Genomic DNA, 17,678 nt, shown 5'->3' with positions numbered 1-17,678 from the left:
TTGTGTCTAGCTCAGCGATTGTAAACGCACCAATCAGCGCCCTATCAAAACAGACCACTGGGTTCTCTGTAAAATGGACCAATCAGCAGGATGTGGGTGGCGCCAGATAAGAGAATAAAAGCAGGCTGCTCGAGCCAGCAGTGGCAACCCGCTCAGGTCCCCTTCCACGATGTGGAAGCTTTGTTCTTTCACTCTTTGCAATAAATCTTGCTGCTGCTCACTCTTTGGGTCCACAATGCCTTTATGAGCTGTAACACTCACCACGAAGGTCTGCAGCTTCACTCCTGAGCCAGCGAGACCACGAACCCACCAGAAGGAAGAAACTCCAAACACATCCGAACATCAGAAGGAACAAACTCCAGACGCGCCACCTTAAGAGCTGTAACACTTACCGCGAGGGTCCGCGGCTTCATTCTTGAAGTCAGTGAGACCAAGAACCCACCAATTCTGGGCACAATGTTACTGGAAAGGAGTCCCCACCCAGACCAGCTTGGCTGACAGGTTGAAACCCTGTCTCTATTAAAAGTAAAAAAAAAATTAGGTGAGCGTGGTCTCAGCCACCTATAATCCCAGCTACTTGGGAGGCTGAGGCAGGATAATCGTTTGAGCCCAGGAGGCAGAGGTTGCAGTGAGCCAAGATCGGGCCACTGTACCCCAACCTGGGCAACAGAGTGAGACTCTTGTCTCAAAAAACAAACAAACAAAAAAAGTAAAGGAATAAAAGAATGGCTACTCCATAGGCAAAGCAGCAGCTTGGGCTGCTGGACTAAAACTACCTATAGTTATTTATTGATCATGTGCTAACCAAGTATTGGGTTATTCATGAGTTTTCTGGGAAAGGGGTGGGCAATTCCCAGAACTGAGTGTTCCTCCCCCTTTTAAACCATATAGGGTAACTTCCTGATGTTGCCACGGCATCTGTAAACTGTCATGGTGCTGTTGAGTGTCTTTTAGCATGCTCCTGTATTATAATTAGCATAAAATGAGCAGTGAGGATGACCAGACATCACTATCATTGCCATCTTGGTTTTGGTGGATTTTGGCCAGCTTCTTTACTGCAACTTGTTTTATCAGCAAGGTCGTTATGACCTGTATCTTGTGCTGACCTCCTATCTCATCCTGTGACTTACAATGCCAAACCTCCTGGGAATGCAGCCCAGCAGGTCTAAGCCTTATTTTACCCAGCCCCTATTCAAGATGGAGTCGCTCTGTGGTCAACGCCTTTGACAATCATAGCTCACTGCAGCCTCAAATTCCTGGGCTCAAGGGATTCTTCTGACTCTTCAGCCTCCTGAGTAGCTAGGACTATAGGTACATGCCACCACGCCTGGCTAATTTTTATAATTTTTTTTTGTAGAGATGGGGTTTCACTATTTTGATCAGGCTGGTCTCGAAAATCCTGGGCTCAAGCGACCTTCCCGCCCCAGCCTCCCAAAGTGTTGGGATTACTGGTGTGAGCTTCAGCAGCACTGGCCAATTATGAACATTCTTTTTGTTTTTTTGCTTTGTTTTTTTTTGAGAAGGAGTCTCGCTCTGTCGCCAGGCTGAAGTGCAGTGGCATGATCTCGGCTCACTGCAATCTCTGCCTCCCGGGTTCAAGTCATTCTCCTGCCTCAGCCTCTCTAGTAGCTGGGATTACAGGCGCGTGCCACCACACCCAGCTGATTTTTGTATTTTCAGTAGAGACGGGGTTTCACCATGTTGGCCAGGATAGTCTCGATCTCCTGACCTCATGCTCTGCCCGCCTCAGCCTCTCAGGAAGCGCGAGGATTACAGGCATGAGCCACTGTGCCCTGCCATGAAAATTCTTAAGGGTTGAATCACAGTGCCAAACAGCTTTATAAAGAGATTATTTCAGTTTACACTCCCACTCACAATGTCTGAGAGTACCCTTTTTATCTCACCAGCCTTGAATGTTATCTTTCACTTAAATATTTACTAATACGATACCCAACTAAAATGTTGCAATTTTTGGTCTGTTTGCTGTTGCAGAGGATAGGATAAAATCAAGGCTTTTGGAGTCAAATATATATTTGGGTTTGGTCGCTGCTCTGCCAGTTCCTAGTTTTGTTACATTGCGGAAATTACTTACCTCTTTTTAAGCTGTCTTTATTCATCGATTGTTTTTTAAAAGGGTCAACAATTGTATTTATCCCAGAGGGTTTTTGTAACCATTAAAAGACACAGTCATGTAAAAGAATTTCACACTAGTGTCTGGCACCTGACCAACAACAGTAAATCCTTCACTTTCAGTTGCAAAAATGTGTTATATAATTTCACTTGATTAGTGTACTATGTACGAATTTACATAATACATTTTTTCTTACCTACTTCATGGGAAGTATTACATAATACTTTGATTATGCCTGCAACCTGATGTGGTAGGCTGAACAATAACCAGGATAATTCTTGCACCCTAGGGAGAAGGTAAGGAGTGATCTTGCGGTGGTCCCTAAGAACCACAAGAACCTATTTGGTTGCAAAGCACACACCTGGTTCCCATCCTTGAGGAATTTGCTATCTAAAGGCCCTTGAGTTTAACCCTTGAGTCTCTTGGGGGCTTTTAATTGTTCAGAGAGGTCTCAAGGGGCAATAGTGGAAACTCACTGAAGAGGCAGAACTAGTGAAAGTGATTTGCAGATATTTCCTGGAAAAGCTACTGTCTCACCTAAGGTAAATGCTAAGGCAGGAAGTATAGGAGTTATTTGTCCTACAAAAGTAAGTATACTCAGGAGTTTTGTTATTTGAATCTAAAGTTTGTTCACAAAAGATAAGCTAAAAAAAGTACTGCAAACAGGGCAAGCCAGGCGAATCTGATTTTGTGCACTTGCTGTTTGTATACTCATAGCAAGTTTTGCTCCCTGAATCATCCCAGCAGACAATACTGAGGGGACTCAGCATGGATTAGATGACAGAAGACCGATCCAGAAGTCAGGAGCTTCCTGTCTCATCCCAGCCACTAACCAAAGTGAGTGGGCTAGACTTAAGTCTTAAGATCGAATGCCTAACTTTCTCTAAATCTAGAATTATGTAGGTTTGGCGGCTCTTTGGGGCCCTACTTCCAACTTTTTCTTGCTAACCCACTCCTTCCAACTGCCAATGCATGTCGTTGGTAATAAAAAATTATCACACATCCTCGCTTGGATTAAAATTTGCACTCCTGATTTGGGGTCTTATCCACTGAGGTTTTGGTGAAGTTTAAAAATTGTCGCTGAAAAATTAAGTTTTTCTAGTTGGTTAATACCTGCCAAAATAATGTAAACGTTCTTTGTTGCAAATCTAAATTCCGCTCAGGTAGGCCCTTTTCTCTCTCCCAGTCCAGGATCTTCAAACCTAACAGCCAAGTCTCACGCTCCATTTGGTCCCCGGCTCCCTCTGGGAAGAATTCCTCTTCTGGGGGCGACGGCAACGCCCTCAGTGAGTTTGCTGGCACCAGCGGGAGTTTCAAGTTTCCACTCGTTGGGGAGGCGGCGGGCACACTCCGAGCTTTGGGCTGGGCGGCTCCGCTTCCCTCGACCGCAGGCTTAGCTCGAGCCCAGCGCTCTCTGGAAGGGTTCGACCCTCCGGCCCGTTCGCCCTATTTCCCTGGGCGCTCCCAAGCCGGCAGCCTCCACCCTCGCGTTGGCCCGCCCCAGACCGCGACCCCCGGCCACGCCCGGAGCCAGGCCTGCGACTGCGAGCCTGCGGGAGGGGCGGGGCGCGGGCGGCCTCCGGCGGCAGCGTTGGCGCTCAGGCCGCGGCGCGAGGACGGCCGGCCGGCCGGGAGGGGGAGGCGGGGGGCGCCGGGCAGCCCCGCCTTTTCCCCGCGGAGGCGCCGAGCGGCCATATTGCGGAGCTGTCTGCGGTGGCGGCGGCGTCTCTCGTCTCCCGCGGCCCAGCGCTCGCACCACCGCTTCTCCCTCCCTGCCGCAACCGCGCCGCCGCGCAGCGCCCCAGCCACACGCCGGCGGGCAGAAGCCGCCCGCTCTCCGGGTAAGCCGCGGCGCTCTCCCTTCCCCCACTCCCCGCTCCGGGTTCCTTCGGAGACGCTGAGGTGGTGGCGAGAAGTTGCGGGGCCCGCGCTGCCCGGCCGTGGCGCCGCCGCCAGGCCCTGGCGCGCCTCCGCTCGCGCCCCGCTGGCCGAGGCGCCACTGTGGTAACGGCCCTGCCGGCCAGGCTCCTCCCGGGGCTGGCAGGGGCCGCGAGGCCCTGCCCGAGTTGTGGCTGAGCCGCGGCCCGAACGTGCCTGGCCGGGCCAAAGTCGACCTTCGCCGCCGCGGGATTCTCCTCTCCTTGGGGCGCGGGGTCTGCCTTCAGCGCCGGCCTCGGACCCCCAGCGCCCTGGGGACGGTGGGCTCCCGCGCCTGGACTGGGACCCGGGCCCGGGCTGGCATGGTCCCAAGGGTTGTTTGAAAATCCAGATATTCAGCGTAGGTAGAATTCGATTTTGCATTTATTAGAACTTGTTCCCCGGCCTCCAGTTTGAAAGGAGGGGTGTTGAATTACTAGAGAGCGTGCGTTCCGCCCCAGTGGCAAAGGGGATGTTGCATGACAGGCTTTGGGGCGCCAGCCGCTCCCGCTGCTCGCACCCGCCAGGCCAGGGTCGCGGTTCCCGGCCGCAGCTCTACCTGCTGCTGTTGCAGCTCTCGGAGCCCTGTAACTTTCTCGGGTCCTTGAGGCCGCTCAGTTTTAGTGTCTCAGACCCCACCAGACAAGTTCAGTACATGAGATCCCTCTTTTGCTTTAAAGGATTCTAAACTCAATTCTCGGACTAACTTTGAAAGGGGGCAGTGCATTGTTTTTTTTTTTTTTTTTTTTTTTCAGTTTAAACAGACTACATCACTTCCTAGACAGATGTCATGTTTCTTCAGACATTCCCAATATTTGGTGTTTTTTTTTTCTTTAAAGAGTAATTATTAGGTTGGAAATGTGTTAAAAGTCAACTTCATAAAAATATATTTTAAAATACAGTTGAGATTTTGGTGGAAGACACGTTGCTGAGGAGCTCGATGGCATTCCTGTGGTACTGAGACTGGCAGGATGTAAATATAAAAGCCTAAGATAATAAGGGTTTATTTGATAAACGAGTACTTTGACATAGACATTGTAATCTATTGTTTAAGGAGCATACTTCTTTTTTTTTTTTTTTTTTTTTTAGAACACTAAATACTCTTTTATATGACTGATGGAGCTAAGAAAGAACAATTACCCCGTTCATGTTGCTGGATAAATAATGGTTTGATCCATTTGCCAAAACAGCATCACTGGATTTGAGAAAGGAGACTAATATTCAGGATTGCAGTTTTTTATTTTCAGAATTTCTTTGCTTTCCCCAGTGTGCTTTATCTTCCAGAGACTAATACTTTCCTTCAAATACAGCAACATGTAAAACACTCCTTTTGAAGTTAATCGTATGCTGTAAAGACGATTGCAGTGACTTTCTTTGCTTAATCGCTTTTTTATATATGATGGAATTTAATAAACAGTTGGTATATTATTAGCAAGGAATGAATAGACATTGGCATTCTTTACAGTTTTATTTAAATGAGACAGAATTTGATTATGGCATTGAAAAAACGTTGAGTTCTTGACCTTAGGAATCACATACAATGTTTTGTTCACTCCTGTATCCCCACACATGGAAGATTATGTAGGAGAGGCTCAGAAGTAGCTGTAGAATAGATGTAATTAATTTGGGTGTAGGGAAAATACGTTGAGTCTGTCCTTTTGTTTTTTTTTTTTTTTTTTTTTGGAAATTGTGATTAATTAACTGAAAGTCAAATTGATTACTTTCCTGTTGATAGTAAGAAATGACAGACTTTGCTGTTCTTTCCCTCCCTTGCTGAGTCTCATTAGTCTCCGGGATGGGGAACGCGTTGTTTTTTATTTATTGGTTCACTGTTCCCAAGAGCAGAATTGGATTTTTGTTTTAAGTCGATAAATTTTTACTCAAGGAATTCCATGTTGTGATTTCTTCCACTGTCCATCAGGGTCACTTTAGATCCTCTAAAGAGCTAGAGTCAAAAGATTTATCTTCAAGTTAGTCCTTTTTAATGAAACTGATGCTTATTTTTAATCCAGTTAGCCCATCTCACTCTGTCGCCCAGGGTGATATGCAGTGGCATGATCTTGGCTCACTGCACCTCCACCTCCCGGGTCAAGTGATTCTTGTACCTCAGCCACCCGCGTAGCTGGGGACTACAGGCGTGCACCACCATGCGCGGCTAATTTTTGCATTTTTAGTAGAGACGGGGTTTTGCCATGTTGGCCAGGCTGGTCTGGAACTCCTGGACCTCAGGTGTTCTGCCCGCCTCGGCCTCCCAAAGTGCTGGGATTACAGGCATAAGCCACTGTGCCTGGCCAGAATTGGATTTTATTATTCATTTTTTATCTTTGGCAGGCTGTTGAAGTGAAAGTCTTTATATATTTTTATTTTGCTTTCAGTTCTCAATCTTTTAACCTGCTATCTGTGATCTGATATAATAGTCTGAAATGGTGAATGATGGTGAGAGTCTTGTTTTTTCATCCATTTTTAATTTAATGCATTTTAATTTATGCTACTAATGTTTAAAAACGGGGTCAAATTTTAACCAATATTTCCTCTAGGCCAGAGTCTAAAAAAATATGTTTTATTAAGGTTGTGAAGACTGAGCTATATGCTGGTGGAGTTTATCTGTAAGGTGTAGCTAAATATAATTTCATGTTACTTCTGTGAATCGGGGAAGTCAAGCAAGTCACTCTTGGGTGGCAGGAACCTTCCTGCAGACCACGAGCTGGCAGGTGGTACTTAACTGATACTACCCTTGGGGTACAAGATTCAGTGGAGCTGGAGTGGGTTGCTATGGACTCTACCCTTAAAAGATTATTTTAAGTCTCATGGCATTACTGATCTAACTAAAGGCTGTTCTGGTAACTTCCTTGACTGCTGCAGCCAGGGTGTGCGTACCGCTTTGATGATAGAGGTGTCCAATCTGGCCCCAGAGAGTTCCTCAATTTCTAGCCTATTTTAGAGAAATCTTGCTTTTCCTACTTTAAGTTCCTGTTATATATCTTTATATTGAATGTATAGTTTAAGCCATTTTAAAAAAACTATAAAAGTGATATATTTTATGGCAAAGTTTAAAAACTCAGAAAAATGTCAAGGAAAAGGTCAAAGTCCTCCTTACTCCCTAGAACACCCCAGCCCCTTTCCCAGTCCTGTTTTCCATAGGTAGCTGCTGTTGGCAATTCCTTGTTTATAGAAAATGCTAGTAGGTATGCAGGGATAAACATATACTTTATATCCCTTATTTGTGATTTTAAAGTCTTGTTAAAATAGGGTTATATTGTAACAGACATTGAAAGGATGCTTATTAACTTGTGTGAAACATTGAGTAAATCATATTTCTCATGTTTTCATCGTTTGAATAAAAGCACACAATAGAATTCCCTATGCTAATTCTCAAGTGTGTATATGTGCACATTTGTTTGTGTACAGATTTTCTTGATTAATGATTGAAGATGAAGTTTACTTTTTGTTTTCTAGCATATGGCATATAGTTGACAATGAGAAATGGTGTCTTTTAAAAAAGGAGGTTTATAATTTGGTATGGGAAATATCCACATCTTGCTCTTCATGAAAAAAGTTTGCCAGCTCCTTAGAAAAAACATCCTGTTGAAAGGATATTTTAGATATAGTATTGAAGAAACAGGTACTGCATCGTTTATTTTCTCTAAGATTATGGAATTTATAAAGCTATTAGTAATTGAGATAATGGACTGTTTTCTTCTGAGTTGTAGATAATCTCTATGGCTTTCAGGACTTTAAATGTTTTTTTTTTTTAATTTATTTGTGAAAAGTTTAAGTTAACTAGGGCTGACTGCAGGTAAATTTTTGAAGTGAGCACTCTTCAGTTTTGAGCCCTTAGGTCATTTAAGATGCTTTGGCATCAAATAACAGAAAATTCTCCAACTGGTTTAAACAATGAGGAAATTTAATGTCATTTTTTCTTAATTTTTTTTTGGAAACAGAGTCTTTCTCTGTCACCCAAGCTGGAGTGCAGTGGCACTAATACAGCTCACTGCAGCCTTGACCTCCTGGGCTCAAGTGATCCTTTAAGTTCCTCCCACATCAGCCTCCCTAGTAGCTGCCACCACAGGTGTGTGCCACCATGCCCAGCTAATTTTTTTTTTTTTCGAGACAGGGTCTCGCTCTGTTGCCCAGGCTGGAATGCAGTGGCATGATCTTAGCTCACTACAGCCTCTGCCTCCAGGGTTCAAGCGATTCTCCTGCCTCAGCTTCCCTAGTAGCTGGGATTTAAGGCACATGCCACCAGGCCCGGCTAATTTTTGTATTTTTAGTAGAGACAGGGTGTTACCATGTTGGCCTGGCTGGTCTCAAACTCTTGACCTCAAGTGATCTGCCCGCCGTGGCCTCCCAAATTGCTGGGATTACAGGTGTGAACCACTGTGCCTGGCCAACAACTAATTTTTTAAAAAACTTTTTTGTACAGATGGGGTATCCCTATGTTGCCCAGGCTGGTCTCAAATGATCATCCTGCCTCAGACTTCCTGCCTCGGACTTTCTGCCTCGGCCTCCCAAAGTGTTGGGATTACAGGTGTGAGCCACCATGCCTGGCCAAAATTTAATGTCTTACATACTGAAAGTCCAGAGGCTCAAGAATGATTCAGTGATGACATCAAGGACTCCTTCTCTTTCCAACTCTCTTCCCTGTGATTTTCCCCATTAACTTCATACTAAGACTGCCCTTCCCCATCTCAATTTGGCTGCTGCAAAGGAACCAGGAGCGGTGGTGTGGACCTGCAGTCCCAGCTACTCAGAATGCTGAGGTTGGGAGATCACTTGAGCCTGGGGGGGTCAAGCCTGTAGTGAGCCCCTTGTCCCAATTTGGCTGCTGCATCCCATCCAGACAGGGCAATATCCAAAGGAATAAGAGGAACTGTTTCCAGAAACCCCCAAGCAGATGTCTTTTAAGCTTCATTGGCCAGGATTCGGGCACATTCTATACCTAACCAGTCAACTGGCAAGGGTAATGGAATTGCCCTTTCTTCCAACTCTGTTCCCAGTAGATTCTCTACTTTTTTCTTTTTCCTTCCTCCCTCCGTCCCTCCCTCTTTCCCTGTCTCCCTCCTTCTCTCCCTCACTGTCACCTCTCTGCTGCTGGAGTGCAGTGGCATGATCATAGCTCCATGCCACGAACTCCAGGGCTTTGAACTCCAGGGCTCAGCCTTGGACTCCGGGGCTCAGGCAGTCCTCCCACCTCAGCCTCTGGAGTAGCTAAGACTACATGGGCACACCACCATGCTTGGCTGATTTTTATTTTTTTTTAGAGATACAGTTTCGCTATGTTGCCCAGGCTAGTCTCAAACTTCTGGCCTCAAGTGATCCTCCTGCTTCAGCCTCCTAAAGTGCAAGCAACTGCACCCAGTCCTGTTATTTTCATTATTCATCTATATTACATTTCTTTGGTTCTTTTTTTACCGCCTCCCAAAGTCATACCCGAAATTGATCCATTACATATAGTCATATGTAGTGAGCTCATATCTTTGTAGGTACCGACTTCAGTTAAATTATGAAAGGAAAAGTGTTGATTCCTGTTAAAATACTTGGCAAATTGTGGTCCATGGGTAAAACCCAGCCTACTGCCTATTTTTGTAAATAAAGTTTTATTTGAACACATCGTAGCTTACTTGTTTACATATTATCTATGGCTGCTTTCCTGCTACAACAGTAGAATGGTTTCAACAGAGATTGTGTGCCTTACAAAGCCTATAATGTTTACTTACCTGGCCCTTTACAGAAAAAGTTTGCCGACCACTGCTTTAAGGTGTCAGTCGTACATTCAGACAGTTATTATATGCCACATACTCTTTGCATTTGAGAATGGAAAGATGAGTAAAATACTGAGGAGTTCTCACTCTAATGGGCAGATAGATGTGCCATATTGTATTCATAAAGTGTGTTAAATGCTTTTTTTTTCTTTTTGAGACAGTGTCTGTTGCCCAGGCCAGAGTGCAGTGGCTTGATTATAGCTCACTGTGACCTTGACCTCCCAGGCTGAAGTGATCCCTCCACCTCAGTCTCCCAAGTAGCTGGAACTATAGGAGCTTGCCACCGCTCTCGGCTTTTTTATTTTTTGTAGACATGGGGTCTCACCATGTTGCCCAGGCTGTCCTGGGTTCAAGTGATCCTCCTGCCTCAGCCTCCCAAAGTGCTGGGATTACAGGCGTGAGCCACCACACCCGGCCTGTTAAGTGTTGTCACAGTAGTGTGTATAAGTTAATTAATACTCATTGCAGCAGCGTTTTAAGCACAGTCTTCTGTGCTGTGAGTTCTGGATGTTTCTTGCTTCGTTTGTTTTTTTTTTTCTTTGTTAAATCTTCCTGTCGTTTTTGTAAATTGACCGATAATCTTTTAATAAGTTAACCAGAGTGAGTATGTTTATAACAAAAAATCCTGGAATAATGTACGTGGAATAATGTGGATACATTATGCAACATAAGGACTCTTCTTTTTTTTTTGAGACAGAGTCTCACTTTGTCACCCAGGCTGGAGTGCAGTGGCATGATCTCAGCTCATTGCAGCCTCTGCCTCCTGGGTTCATGCGATTCAACTGCCTCAGCATCCCGAGTAGTTGGGACTATAGATGCACACCACCAAGCCGGTCACCACATCTGACTAATTTTTATATTTTTAGTAGAGACGGAGTTTCGCCATTTTGGCTAGGCTGGTCTTGAACTCCTGACCTCAAGTGATTCACCCGCCTTGGCTTCCCCAAGTGCTGAGATTTCTGGTGTGAGCTACCGCCCCCAGCCAACATAAGGACTGAGTGAAAGGGAGAATGGGAACATAGAAAATCTCAGCTGTGGTTAATTGACTTTAGATCCCTTTGGCTTGGATTAAATTTTCTTAGCCACTGTGAGGACTCCTGATACTTAAGCTGTTTATAGGTTCTAGACTTAGAAAAACTATAAAAACTTAGTTTGGCTATTTAGCAAAGGTAGTATATATCACCAGAAAGGTTACTACTTATATCTAGTCAACAAGCAGCATGGTAATTACAGTTATCATTAAGTGTGTCAAATTATCTGGCCTTTAATTTGATTGTCAACTTAATTGAAATTATTAAAATATTTTTGGGTAGAGATGGTTAAGGCTTGAATTTCAGAGGCCTAGTTGTAAAAAGTTTTTTTTTTTTTTTTTTTTTTTTTTTTTTTTTTGAGATAGAGTTTTGCTCTTGTTGCCCAGGCTGGAGTGCAATGGCGCAATCTTGGCTCACCACAACCTTGGCCTCCCAGGTTCAAGTGATTCTCCTGCCTCAGCTTCTCAAGTAGCTGGGATTACAGGCATGTGCCACCACGCTTGGCTATTTTTTTATTTTTAGTAGAGACGGGGTTTCTCCATGTTGGTCAGGCTGGTCTCGAACTCCCGACCTCAGGTGATCCGCTCACCTCGGCCTCCCAAAGTGCTGGGATTGCAGGTGTGACCCACTGCGCCCAGCTGTAAAGAGCTTTTTTTGTTTCCCATGTTCATGTTGGTTCTCTCTTCTTAGTGATGCTTATTAGTTTGGTCATTTTACAATATAAAAAGAGAGGAAACTATTGCCCTTGACACTAATCAACAGAAAAATTAAAATTAGTATTATGTGTAAGATTAATTCACCAACAAAATCAACAGACATTTTGAGGCCCAACTGTGAACCAGGCATTGTATCAGTTTTTCAAAAAAGGGAGTTAATATCTAGAAAATTAGAAGCTTAATTTTTTTTATAGTAATAGAACTGCCATATAGCCTCATTGACTGTGTTAGAGAATATTGTCTAATTATAAAGACATTTAAGAAACATTGACTTTGTTCTGTTTTGAAAATAAGCCATAATATCTGATGTTTCAAAGCACATCAAGGGTAGAATTATTTGTGAGAATTATTTTGTGTTTGCTTCTTTCCTGTTATATAAGTGACGTGCATGAACCTATCTTTGTTTTCCCATTTCTAAACATTTTTATGTGAATGTTTAATGTTTTCTTAAGAGTGAAATGAGGAAGTTGAACTGGATTTAGCTTTCTTACCTTTTATTTTTATTTTTATTTTTATTTTTTTTGAGACGGAGTCTCGCTCTGTCACCCAGGCTGGAGTGCAGTGGCGCGATCTCGGCTCACTGCAAGCTCCACCTGCCGGGTTCACGCCATTCTCCTGCCTCAGCCTCTCCGAGTAGCTGGGACTACAGGCGCCCGCCACCACGCCCGGCTAATTTTTTTAATATTTTTAGTAGAGACGGGGTTTCACTGTGGTCTCGATCTCCTGACCTCGTGATCCGCCCTCCTCGGCCTCCCAAAGTGCTGGCATTACAAGCGTGAGCCACCGCGCCCGGCCAGCTTTCTTACCTTTTAGTATTTAATAATTGCAAATGATAGTGTATTATTTTGTTTTCTGCTCACCTTAGGAACAATACAGATATGATTTTCCTTTTTAAATTTACAAAACTCTTAGAAGAGATCCTAAACTCAGTGTAAAACTTTGGTGTTAATATTGCAGTTCAGCTTTATAAATTTTAGAAATTTGCTTTGCATTTTCAGTAACATGTATATTACTCAAATGTTGAATATTTCATTTCCTTGAAAATATCATTAAACCAGAAATCATTTCTACATGAGCAAGACTTAATATCTTATTTAAAACTGCCTCTCACCCTTACAGGAAATCCACTTACAGAGATGATCATACCAGTTATTAATGTGCACTTAAAACATCTTTAGAGGTAGTCTCTTGACCTGCTAACAATAGAGAAGAGAGCTTTAATAGCCTACTTCTTGAAAAGCCCTAGTAATTGTTTGGAATGAACTTGTCTAGAATGGTATCTGAGAAAAGTAGAATAAGATAATCAAAAAAGCCCAAGACTAGGATTTAAAAGGACTTCTGTCTTTGTTAAGTAGCCCCCTGACACTGAGCAAGTCATTTATCTGAATCTTAATTTCTTTTTTAGAAGAATGAGAGATTGTAACACCTATCTTGGGCAGGAAGGGGGAGGGCAGTTATTGTGAAGATTAGGAAATGTAGGCAGAGTGGAGAGTGAGCATTCTACAGATGCTCCCTGTATTCACTACCCTTCTTGCTTTTGGCCTTATTTCTTTACTTGCAAAATGGAGCTAAAAATTCTTGTCCTCTTTGCTTCACTTAGGGATGACAGGATGACATGGCATTATATAGGTAAAAGTGCATTATTATTGCCATTAAATTTATTAACACTGAGCTAACAGCATAATAAGCATAGTTCTTTGTATATTAAAGGTTTTAAACCTGGGGACATATGACCTTGAATGGGGAAAAAGTTACATCTTTATTTTTACTTTTTCTTCTGTTATGAATATAGACAACATTAGCATTAGCAGTACAGTACCAGAGACTGTGTCGTCTATTTTTTAATTTAATTTTTATTTTTTATGGAGATGGGATCTCAGTCTGTTGCCCAGGCTGGAGTGCAGTGGCACCATCACTCCTGGGTTCAAGTGACCCTTTGGAATAGCTGGGACTACAGGTGTACATCACCACACACAGCTATTTTTTTTTATTTTTTGTAGATTGCCCAGACTGGTTTTGAACTCCCGGCCCCAAGCCATCCTCCTGCCTTGGTCTCCCAAAGTATTGAGATTACAGGCATGAGCCACCATAACCAGCCCAGAGACTGTTTCTAATAGAAGTGGTAGATACTTTTTTTAATACATTAAAGCTGTCTCAAAATAACTTACTGTTACTTAAAGTATTAAAAAAGAAGCATATATATCACTCAAAGTTTGTGTTTTTTATGTTTTGATAATTATATTCCAGTGTAATTGGTTTCTTTTGTAATTTTCTGTATTTTGTGCCTGTATTTTATGCATTAAAAAATACTTTTCTTGGAAAGAGTTCATAGGCTTCACCAGCAGGGCCCATGCAGGAAAAACAAAATGATTAAGAACTTCTTTAGTAGATTCCATTATTGTGTTGATTGGACTGCCAGAGTTGCCTTATTCAGTTTATACTGTTCTTTGTTGTGCTGCTTTCTCCCAGTAAATTGGCAGAGGAGTTTTCTTGGAATATTTTGGTTTCTGGAGAGACCACAATTATGTTCAGAGGTCATTTCTAAGTCCGAAAAGGCAGAAAGAAATTAAAATAATTAAAATAGGCTTAGGGAAAAGAGTATCTCAAAAGTAAAATCAGGCAATCTGCTATGAATTATTGATGCTTCAGTGCAGGCCCTGCATGGACTAGACTTTATAACACCTGTTTTACCACCTGACAGGTGGGAGTCTTGTGCCACTGACTTAACAGAGCTCAATGTGTTGAGCGTGAGGCTATTTTTCCATTGTATTAGGTAGAAAGGAGACTGAGGGTTACCCTCAGAGTTAAAAGACAAAGGAGAGAATGTTTATTATGGCTATTTTGTCTCTAACATGTGGCACTGTGTTTGAGTACATATTCATATGAGTGGTTTTCTCGAGATAGGAGACGTTTGCTGACTGGCAGCATCTCTCCAGACGACCTGCTGGGTATGTTGCTGCCATGACTGCTCTTTTATTTTGGAGGAGTAGGTATGGAAAAGAGGCAGGGCAAGACCACTTTTAAGACATTTAAGAGTGGGAGAAAATTAAGAATTTAATTGGTTTAATTAAGTTTAAACCAATAAACTTGCAGATTAAAATTAAGAGAAGAGTGGGGAGGAGGGAGTAAATATTTTTATGAGGGAAGAGTGGAAATATACAAATATTTGATATATAAATATGTGTCTGATATATAATGGTTTAGGCAACTTATTTTTTATTATTATTTTTATACATTTTTTTAATAGAGGAAAGGAAAGACTTGAAAGACCACGTTTTGTTTCAAGTTAGAGATGGAACCCCAGGATATGCATCTAGGTTTCTTTGTTTTCCATGTGACATATTATGAAATTATCTATTCTGCTACTGATAGATGCCAGTTTCAATTAAAAACATACTAATATATTCATAGACTAGAAATGTCCTTTTTTTTTTTTTTTTTTTTTTTTTGAGACAAAGTCTCACTCTGTCGCCCAGGCTGGAGTGTAGTGGTGTGATCTCAGCTCATTGCAGCCTCTGCCTCCTGGATTCAAGCGATTCTCATGCCTCACCCTCCTGAGTTGCAGGGACTACAGGCATGCGCCATCATGTTTGGCTAATTTTTTATTTTTACTAGAGACAGGGTTTCACCATGTTGCCCAGGCTGGTCTCAAACTCCTGACCTCAAGTGATCCGCCTGCCTCAGCCTCCCAAAGTGCTGGGATTATAGGCGTGAGCCACCATGCCTAGCCAGAAATGTCTCATTGAGGTTAAACAATATTCTCTTTTATTTTCTTTTGAGATGAGGTCTCACACTGTCACCCCGGCTGGAGTGCAGTGGCGCGATCTTGGCTCATTGCAGCCCCTGCCTCCCAGGTTCGTGCAATTCTGCTATCTCAGCCTCCCCAGTAGCTGAGATTACAGGCACACACCACACCCAGCTAATTTTTTGTATTTTTAGTAGAGACCGGGTTTCACTGTGTTGGCCAGACTGGTCTCAAACTCCTGACCTCGTGATCCACCCGCCTCGGCCTCCCAAAGTGCTGGGATTACAGGCATGAGCCACCGTGCCCGGCAACAATATTCTCTTGATATAAATATTTTCCATTAATCACTAAATTGGTGTAAAAACGTAGGTTTTAGTAGCATTTATACGTAGCTTTGTCCTGAAAAATTTAAGGTAGAATTTTTACATCTGTGTGTTATAGAAGCTAATGAAAGATATGTATAAGCAATTTCATGAAATACGTTTTTGAAATTCTTATCTCTGATTTTTAAAATTAGAAACTTAACAAAATTCTGTGAAGTACTAAGTTTCTGTGTATTCAGACGTCCTTTTTAATAACACCTGTGTTGGCCGGGCATGGTGGCTCACGCCTGTAATCCCAGAATTTTGGGAGGCTGAGGCGGGTGGATCACGAGGTCAGGAGATTGAGACCATCCTGGCTAACATGGTGATACCCCGTCTCTACTAAAAATACAAAAAAAAAAAAAATTAGCCGGGCGTGGTGGCGGGTGCCTGTAGTCCCAGCTACTCAGGGGGCTGAGGCAGGAGAATGGTGTAAACCTGGGAGGCAGAGCTTGCAGTGAGCGGAGGTCGCGCCACTGCACTCCAGCCTGGGCGACAGAGGGAGACTCCATCTCAAAAAAAAAAAAAAAAAAAAAAACCTGTGTTTTTCTGTGTTGATGGATGGGTAGTTACATATTCTGCCTTTCCACTTAACCTTACCTAAATGTTGACACAGTTTGTTTTAATAATACCAAAAAACAAATAAAAACCCCCCACAACCCTGGAGTAGTCCATGTTATCACATAGTATCAACATTACTTTGGTGATTGTAATCATTGGCTGTTGTAAAGAATGCTGCTGTGAATATCTTGATACAGATTACTTTCTTTTATATTTAGTTTGGGGGGAGAAATATCTTCTGGGGGATTTATTACAAAAGCAGAATTTCACATTCAAAAAAGCTGTGTAGCTTTTGTTATGTATTCTCTACTTTCTGGAAATGTGGAGCCAATATCTGGTGATACCTACAATACTTACCTACTTGTTTACCAACATTGTTCGTCAACCTTAGCATGCATAATTGATAATTATTTTGCTAGTTTAATGAGTATATCATTGGTAAAACATTTGTAGTTTTAATCAGTAGAACATTTGTGTGTTTTTTTAACATAAGATTTGTTGGCGAAGTTTCTTATTGAAGTGTTTACTGAGTGGAATCTGAGCAATATCTTTATATATTTAACCATTTGATTACTTTGCATAACAGCTTTATTCTACTGTTGCAAATTTTTCTACTCTTTTATTTTGGTATTTATTTTACCTATGTAGAGATTTAAAATAAAATATATTTATGTTTTTATTAATCTATATATCTTTCTTAGTCATATTATGTTATTCTTCCAAAACTATAATTTTTTTCAAGTCTCTTTTTTTTGTTTCAAATTATTTTTTAAAAAACATAGAGACGGGGTCTTGCTATGTTTTCCAGGCTGGTCTTGAACTCCTGAGCTCAAGCAGCCCACCTGTCCCGGGCTTTCAAAGTGCTGGGTTTACAAGTATGAGCCACTGCTCCTCCTTTCTTTTTGAAAAAAATATTAACTTGCTTACATCTTATTAAATGGTATTGTGAAGTTATGAGTCCAACTTTAGTTTACTTATTTAGAATAATTCTGTTTTTTCATTGTAAGAAATTAGTTTTTTAGGCTGGGCATGGTGGCTCACATCTGTGAGCACTTTTGGAGGCCGAGGCAGGCAGATTACCTGATGTCAAGAGTTCGAGACCAGCCTGGGCAACATAGTGAAACCCTGTCTCTACTAAAAATTCAAAAATTAGTCAGACATGGTGGTGCACGCCTGTAATCCCAGCTACTTGGGAGGCTGAGGCAGGAGAATCGCTTGAACCTGGGAGGCGGAGGTTGCAGTGAGCCAAGATCACGCCACTGCACTCTAGCCTGGGTGACAGAGCGAGACTCCATCTCCAAAAAACAAAAAACAAACAAAAAGAAAATTAGTTTATTACAAAACCTCTACATTTTCATTTTACAAGTTTACAGATTTCATTTTAATTATTTGAGCCTCTTAATATTTTAGAATATAATCATTCTGGTCTTTTCATTCATTCCTTTTTTTTTTT

The 17,678-nt window shown here is 42.4% G+C and overlaps 1 protein-coding gene and 1 pseudogene across 9 annotated transcripts in view; one reads left to right on the top strand and one right to left on the bottom strand.

The window, feature by feature from the left end:
* The first annotated feature begins 3,735 nt into the window (after positions 1-3,735).
* RDX (radixin) overlaps positions 3,736-17,678 on the top strand; it is a 105,577-nt gene continuing 91,634 nt past the window's right edge. For 8 of the 9 annotated variants that reach the window (XR_010120102.1, XR_010120101.1, XM_055273039.2 and 5 more), the window contains exon 1: positions 3,767-3,972. The gene's annotated coding sequence lies outside the window, so the exon portion shown is untranslated. Of the gene's footprint in view, positions 3,973-17,678 lie in introns of all 9 variants that reach the window. The other variant, XM_055273036.2, reaches the window with a different exon arrangement.
* LOC129478570 (uncharacterized) lies at positions 10,056-16,619 on the bottom strand (annotated as a pseudogene).

Source organism: Symphalangus syndactylus, chromosome 3 (genome assembly GCF_028878055.3).
Source record: "Symphalangus syndactylus isolate Jambi chromosome 3, NHGRI_mSymSyn1-v2.1_pri, whole genome shotgun sequence".
Classification (NCBI taxonomy): Eukaryota; Metazoa; Chordata; class Mammalia; order Primates; family Hylobatidae; genus Symphalangus; species Symphalangus syndactylus.
The sequence above is the reverse complement of the archived record's forward strand: the minus strand, read 5'-3'. Positions and strand labels throughout refer to the sequence as shown.